This window comes from Octodon degus, unplaced genomic scaffold (genome assembly GCF_000260255.1).
Source record: "Octodon degus isolate 3935 unplaced genomic scaffold, OctDeg1.0 scaffold00014, whole genome shotgun sequence".
Lineage (NCBI taxonomy): Eukaryota > Metazoa > Chordata > Mammalia > Rodentia > Octodontidae > Octodon > Octodon degus.
The window spans coordinates 15,090,644-15,097,566 of NW_004524590.1; the positions used below are offsets into that span (position 1 = coordinate 15,090,644).

The 6,923-nt window shown below is 40.5% G+C and overlaps 1 pseudogene; it reads right to left on the bottom strand.

Annotated features, from left to right (window-relative positions):
- Positions 1 to 1,306: 1,306 nt before the first annotated feature.
- The window catches only part of LOC105741498, a 12,935-nt pseudogene continuing 7,318 nt past the window's right edge, over positions 1,307 to 6,923 (bottom strand).

Below are 6,923 nucleotides of genomic sequence, written 5' to 3' on the forward strand. Positions count from 1 at the left end.
CAGTTAAAGAAATAGGAAGAGCCATCTTGTTTACCAAAAGTGACCACCATAATATGTGTTTATTTACCATTAAACTCTGGGCATGATATATTGGTCTACGGCACTCTAATATCTGCTTCTATGTTCTGATTGCTGCTTCCTCTTCTGTCTGTATCTTCTCATTCATTTTGAGGACCTATGGTGTTAGACTTAGGCAGGTAACACAGGATGGTCATCTTTCAAGATTATAACTTTATTGCTCCACAAAGGTTGTTTTCTCCAATTAGGTAACAGCCTCAATTTTTAGGCATTTAGAAGTGAATTTTCTTTTTAGGGGAACCATGCAACCTACTGTGTATAGCAAGATAAAGTGATGGAAATATAGACCAATCAATTTTTTTTTCAGTACCAGCGATTGAACTCAGGACCTTACACTTGCCAGGTAAGTGCTTATTCTACTGAGCTATCTCCCAGGCCCTAATTCTTGTTTTTGATAGTTACCTGTTACTGTATTACCTTGGCTTAAAGAAGATGCAATATTTTTCACTATTAGTGTTTTAGTCAGGGTTTTACCAGAGGAACAGATATAATACAAGGAAAGGGAAAACACAAGATGTGCCATTCAGAGTCAGATAAGGAAGTGAGCCAGGCGCATCTGCACACCACCCACTGAAAGACTCAGTCCCAAGATTTTATACTCACTGCAGTGTTCCATCTCTAACAGTCTCTAATGGTCTCAAACGGTCAGCCATTGGGTCTGCAATGGAAGTCTGAAGAATCTGCAAAGAAATCTGAGGGATCCAACCTGGAGGCTGAGGTGTCTATGCTGGAAGTGAGGAGATAAAGTCCAAGCGGACTGTGCATACTGAAGTTTGTCTGAGGAAGTGGAATGCCAAATTCTTTCTCAACCCCTTTTAGTGCTGAGTTACTCTGGGGCCAGGTGCTTGCAGCCCAGAGTGTGGAACTTCCAGGTGATGCAGCCAAAATGACACAATGTATTGACCTCCAGGCAATCTAGCCAAGTTGACACACTGTATCAACCACTAGAACCCACCCCTGGGCAATTTGGCAACTCAACCTATTTCTTTGAACTAGTCTCCAGACACAGAGATATGCATATAATTGTACCTAACATTATTACAGCTATACTATCCTGTGTACAAATGGAACTGCACTAATACCCTTACCAAAACAGAAGGTAAGGTTTCTTTGCTCAATGAATATGCTTCAACATTAACATAGGTTAAATAATCCTTATGAACTGGTACTAAATCTCCATGTTATATTATAACACAACTATATATGGGGTAAAATCATACAATTATAATCACCTTTTCTATAGCTGATCATGGGGTTGTAACTGACATTTAAAACTACATTCTTCTACTAGCCATTTGGTATTCTCTTGGCCCTTAGCAAGTACCTCAGCAGGTCTTGGTTCTTTCCCTGGTGGAGTGACCCACACCTTCATTCCTGAAGGCTCTGGACCATTCATCATTGTGACTGTATTAGGTTGTTGTAGTTTCCTATACACCTTAATAACAGGGCATGGCAATACTAGGAGGTGCCCCAAGGGATCTCCTGCATTCCATGTATAATCTTCCTTTCCTCCACTGTGGAGCAGTAATCCAAATTCCCCTAGATAGTCTGGGTCAATCACCCCTAAGAACACCATGATTCATTTTTTTAGCTTCTTTCCTCAGAAGCATGAGGAGACAAAAGTGACCAGGGGAAAATCTTAGCTTCCAGTTTGATGGTATCATTGCTGTGCTTCCTGCTACAAGCCTTTTCCCCTCTGGGACTAGGACTTGTAATCTAGCAGAATACAAGGTTGTGGGGACAGGAAGCAAAAAGCTTGCTAGTGGATCACTCGGGGTAATGGTGAGTGGTACTATTCCTACTCCCACCCCTTGATTCCTGGACCCATGAATCCTGGCTATGGGAGACACAGTACCATACAGACGGCACTGATTCAAAGCACATATGGCCTGTTGAAGTACATTACCCCAGCCCTGAAAACTATTGCCACCTAGCTGGCTCTGTAACTGCAAAAGACTATTCCACCATTCCATCAACTAGGCTGCTGATGGATGGTGAGGTACATGGTAAGACCAGAAAATTCCATGAGCCTGAGCCCATTACTTCAATTCTTTGGATGTAAAATGTATTCCTTGGTCATAGCAATACTGTGTGTAATTCCATGGTGGTGGAGAAGGCATTCTGTAAGTCCACAGAGGGTAGTTTTGCCCAAAGCATTACGTGCAGCAAAGTCAAATCCATATCCAGAATATGTGTCTATGCCAATGAGGACAAAGAGCAGCCCCTTCCATGATGAAAGTGGTCCAATATAATCAACCTGCCAGCCTGTTGCAGGCTGATTACCCTGAGGAATTGTGCCATATCGGGGACTCAGTGTTGGTTTCTGTTGCCGGTTTATTGGACATTCAGCAGTGGCTGCAGCCAGATCAGCCTTGGTGAGTGGGAGTCCATGGTAACCTTCATCCCAAGCCCATGCATAACCTCCATCTCTACCTCCATGACCACTCTGTCCATGGGCCCACTGGACAATAAGAAAGGAGGTTGGCCACTATCCACAGGAGTCATTTTATCCACTTGATTATTAAAGTCCTCTTCTGCTGATGTCACCTTTTCATGAGCATTCACATGTGAAACAAATAAGTTTATGTCTTTTGTCCACACAGAGATGTCTAGCCAAATACCTCCTCCCCAGATATCCTTGTCACAAATTTTCTAGTTATGCTCCTTCAAAGTTCCTGACCATCTGGTCAAACTGTTGGCTACGGCCCATGAGTCAGTATATATTCGCACATCTGGCCATTTCTTTCTCCAGGTGAAATGTACCAACAGGTGCACTGTCTAAAGTTCTGCCCACTGTGATGATTTCCCTTCACCACTGTCCTTTAGTGATGTACCAGAAAGGGGCTCTAATGCTGCCGCAGTTCACTTGCAGGTGGTGCCTGCCAAGAGTGCAGAGGCATCCATAAACCAGGCCCTAGTCTTCTCTTTCTCTGACAGCTGATTATAGGATACACCCCACAATGCCATAGGTGCATGCTGGGAAACAGAAGGCAATACAGCAGGTATAGGAACCATATGTATCTGGGCAACTTCCTTGTGTAATTTACTTTTACCCTCTGGACCTGCCCTGGCTCTATCATGAAAGTACCACTTCCATTTAATGATGGACTGTTGCTAAGCATGTCCAACTTTGTGATTTGATGGAACAGAAAATATCCAGGCCATGATAGGCAACTCAGATCTCATTGTGACCTGGTGTACTAGAATAAAGTGTTCAATTTCCACTAATGCCCAGTAGCAGGCCAAGAACTATTTCTCAAAAGGAGAATAGTTGTCTGCAGATGATGTCAGAGCCTTGTTCCAAAATCATAAAGACCTTCACTGAAATTCACCTATAGAGGCCTACCAGAGACTCCAAACAGCATCCTTATCTACTACTGATACTTCAAGTACCATTGGATCTGCTGTATCATATGGTCCTAGAAGTGGAACAGCCTGAACAACAGCCTTAATCTATTTCAGGGCTTTTTCCTGTTCTGGGCCCCACTCAAAATTAGCAGCTTTGCAAGTCACTTGGAAAATGGGCCAGAGTAAGATACCTAAGGGAGGAATATGTTGCCTCCAAAATCCAAATAAGCCCCCTAGGTGTTGTGCCTCCTTTTTGGTCATGAGGCGCCAGATGCAACAACTTATCTTTTACCTTAGAAGGAATAGCTATATATGTTCCACACCACTGGATTCCTAGAAACTTCCCTGAGGTAGAAGGCCCTTGAAGTTTGGTGGGATTTATTTCTCATCGTTTGGCTCTCAAATGCTGTACTCACAAATCCAAGGTGGTTGCCACCTCCTGCTCACTAGGCCCAACCAATATAACATCATCAATATAATGGACCAGTGTGATATCTTGAGGAAGAGAAAAGCGATCAAGGTCCCTATGAACTAAGTTGTGACACAGGGCAGGAGAGTTAATGTACCTTTGTGGTAAGACAGTAAAGGTATATTGCTGGCCTTGCCAAGTGAAAACAAATTGTTTCTGATGGTCCTTAGGATAGGTAAGGGGAAGAAGGTATTTACCAAATCAACAGCTGCATACCAACTACCAGGGGATGTGTTAATCTGCTCAAGCAAGGAAACCACATCAGGCACCTTAGCTGCACTTCGGGTAACCACATGGTTCAGTGTGTGGAAATTTACCATCATTCTCCAAGACCCATCTGTCTTCTGCACAGACTAAATGGGAGAATTAAATAGAGATGTGGTGAGGACCACCACCCCTGTCCTTCACGGTGGCACTAATCTCTACAATCCCTCCAGGAATGTGATACTGCTTTTGGTTCACTATTTTACCAACCAAGGGCAACTCTAATGGCTTCCATTTGGCCTTTCCAACCATAATAGCCCTCACATGGCAGATTAGGGAACCAATGTAAGGATTCTGTCAAGTACTAAGTATAATCTATCCCAATTATACATTCTGGACCAGGGGAAATAACTAAAGGATGGAATCATGGGCCTATTGGACCCACTGTGAGTCAGACATTTGCTAAAACTCCATTGATCACCTGCACTACATAGGCCCCTACTCTTACTGGAGGGGCAGTATAGTGTTTTGGATCCCCTGGACTCAGTGTCAGTTTAGAACCAGCGTCCAATACTCCCTGAAATGTCTGATCACTCTCTTTTCTGCAATGTATAGTTCCTCAGGCAAAAGGCCCTAGGTCCCTCTGTAGAAGCATAGGAGAAAAATTGACTGTACAAATTCTAGGGCATTAAGATCCTTCCCCAAGGATACCTGGCCTCTCCATCATTCAAGGGGCTCTGGGTCTATAAACTAGCCAAAATTTGTATTGGCTACTCTTATTTTGTTGCTGGCATAAATACCTGACACTCAAAATGAGGGGAGGAAAGGTTTATTTAGCTCAGTTACTGTAGGTTTCAAGACACTGCTCCCACTCTACAGGGTCTAGAGAGCCTGGGGCACTTCCATGTCCAGGATGACCCTCTCCACATCTCTAATAAAAGTCTCTATGGCCCCACCTCTCAAGCCCCACCCTGGTGGTTTAGTCACACCCTCAAGCCACACACTGCCCCTCAGGCAGCAACTGCCCCATGATTTATATGAAGCTTTGGGGGGACTACTAGATACAAACCATAACAATCAAAAAAATTCCAAGTAATGAAACATGAGGATTCCTCTAACACTACCTTACACAGAATTATATATAATCAATGAAATTTATTCCTAAGAGATTTTCTTAAAGCTCCCTAGAAAAAGATAATGATGAGATACAATCTGTTTTTGTTCTTTTAGATTTCTACTCCAGATCTTTTCTCTGATAACCAGCATACAGAGTAGATGATTAAATCCCAAGGCTATCTAGATATACAGGCAATATTAATTATCTCGTCCAGGATAAAATGTCTACAATCAATCTGAGAGCTAGGGCAGAAAATACTAAATAATCAAGGTCAGATGGAAGTTCTGATTCCAACTTCATTGCAACCTTTGATCTTTGGGCATGTCATTACTGAAAATATAAATAATTTTATTTACTAATTATTTTATGTGTAGAAAGTATTGTGAGTTTTATAAATGCTTATTTTTCTAACAAAATAAAAGTTACATGAGAAAAACAGTATAGTGTATAACTTCAGCGCTATTGATAATTTTTTTTAAATATCAGAAACAGTTATATGAATTTTCTTTGAAATCAGGTGATGGTTGCATGCAGGGTATAAAATTATTAATTATGGAAATTGGTTAGCATGGCACTTGCAAATGGGTATTTATACAAATTGCTAGAGGAAATGTATTTATGTATAGCTTGGCAGTATACAGTTCCACTTTCAGCTTGTATTCTTCCATGATCTAGCAGAGGGATAATTTTCCTTCTGGAGAAAGAAATCAATTTGAGAGATGACATTTTCCAAGTCCTATGATGTTCCAGCCTAAACCTGTCATACAAATAGATTAATGGTCCCTCATTTTCTGTTCATTGAAATATTTGTCAAAAGGATGAATGTATACTTTCTCCCCCTTCATTTTATGCCTTCATTATAGTCTTGTCAAAGAAAATGATTATCTATTATTATCATTTGGAAATATGTTCCCTGCTTAGTGTAAGCTCTGCTATTAGAATGATAAAGAAAAATATAACAATAATGTTTTATATATAATTCCCTGAAAATTGTTCATAAGACACTATATAAAGAAGCTCACAATAATACAAAATAACATTATTACCTCCGTTCCTGTAACAGTGTATTGGTTATTGGGAGAGAAAAAAGTCAGCCTGCTGTTACAATTACACTGAAACTTTCATTTCTCTTTTAGATTTCTACTTATTTTTCTCTGAATTCTTTAGATTTTGAGTCAAAGAACATACAACTATTGTATGAATTGCTCACGGAGTATTCATATCTGGGATAGTCTGCAGCAAGTTGTTCTGGAAAACAGTGTGAATGGCCTTGCTTCTTCCAGGACAGTGCAGAAGAAGTGCTTCTGGAGGAGCTTGCATGGTTTACTTCTCTTGCTATTTTCAGAATTTAATAGAGCACAAAACAAATATTGGATGTTTAAATATTTGCTAATTTCAGATGTAAAATGTAATATGCACATTTAAGTTAAAGGGAATCAGATAAGTGTTTCACATGAGATTTCTTTTGCCTTCCTGTACTAAATATAGGCATTTTTAGCTTTAACTAGTAATCCTAGCTAGACATATTGGATAAGAAATTCTCATCTTCCTAATAAAAATGAGACATGTAAGTATCTTGAAGTTTAGGCTGAATTATTTGGAGGATGCTATATTATATATTATTTTCTTTAGGTGGAAAATACTCATCTGGTGGAATGTGGAAGAAAAATATGGAAAGAGTTGGTCTCATATTTTGTAAATAGGTAA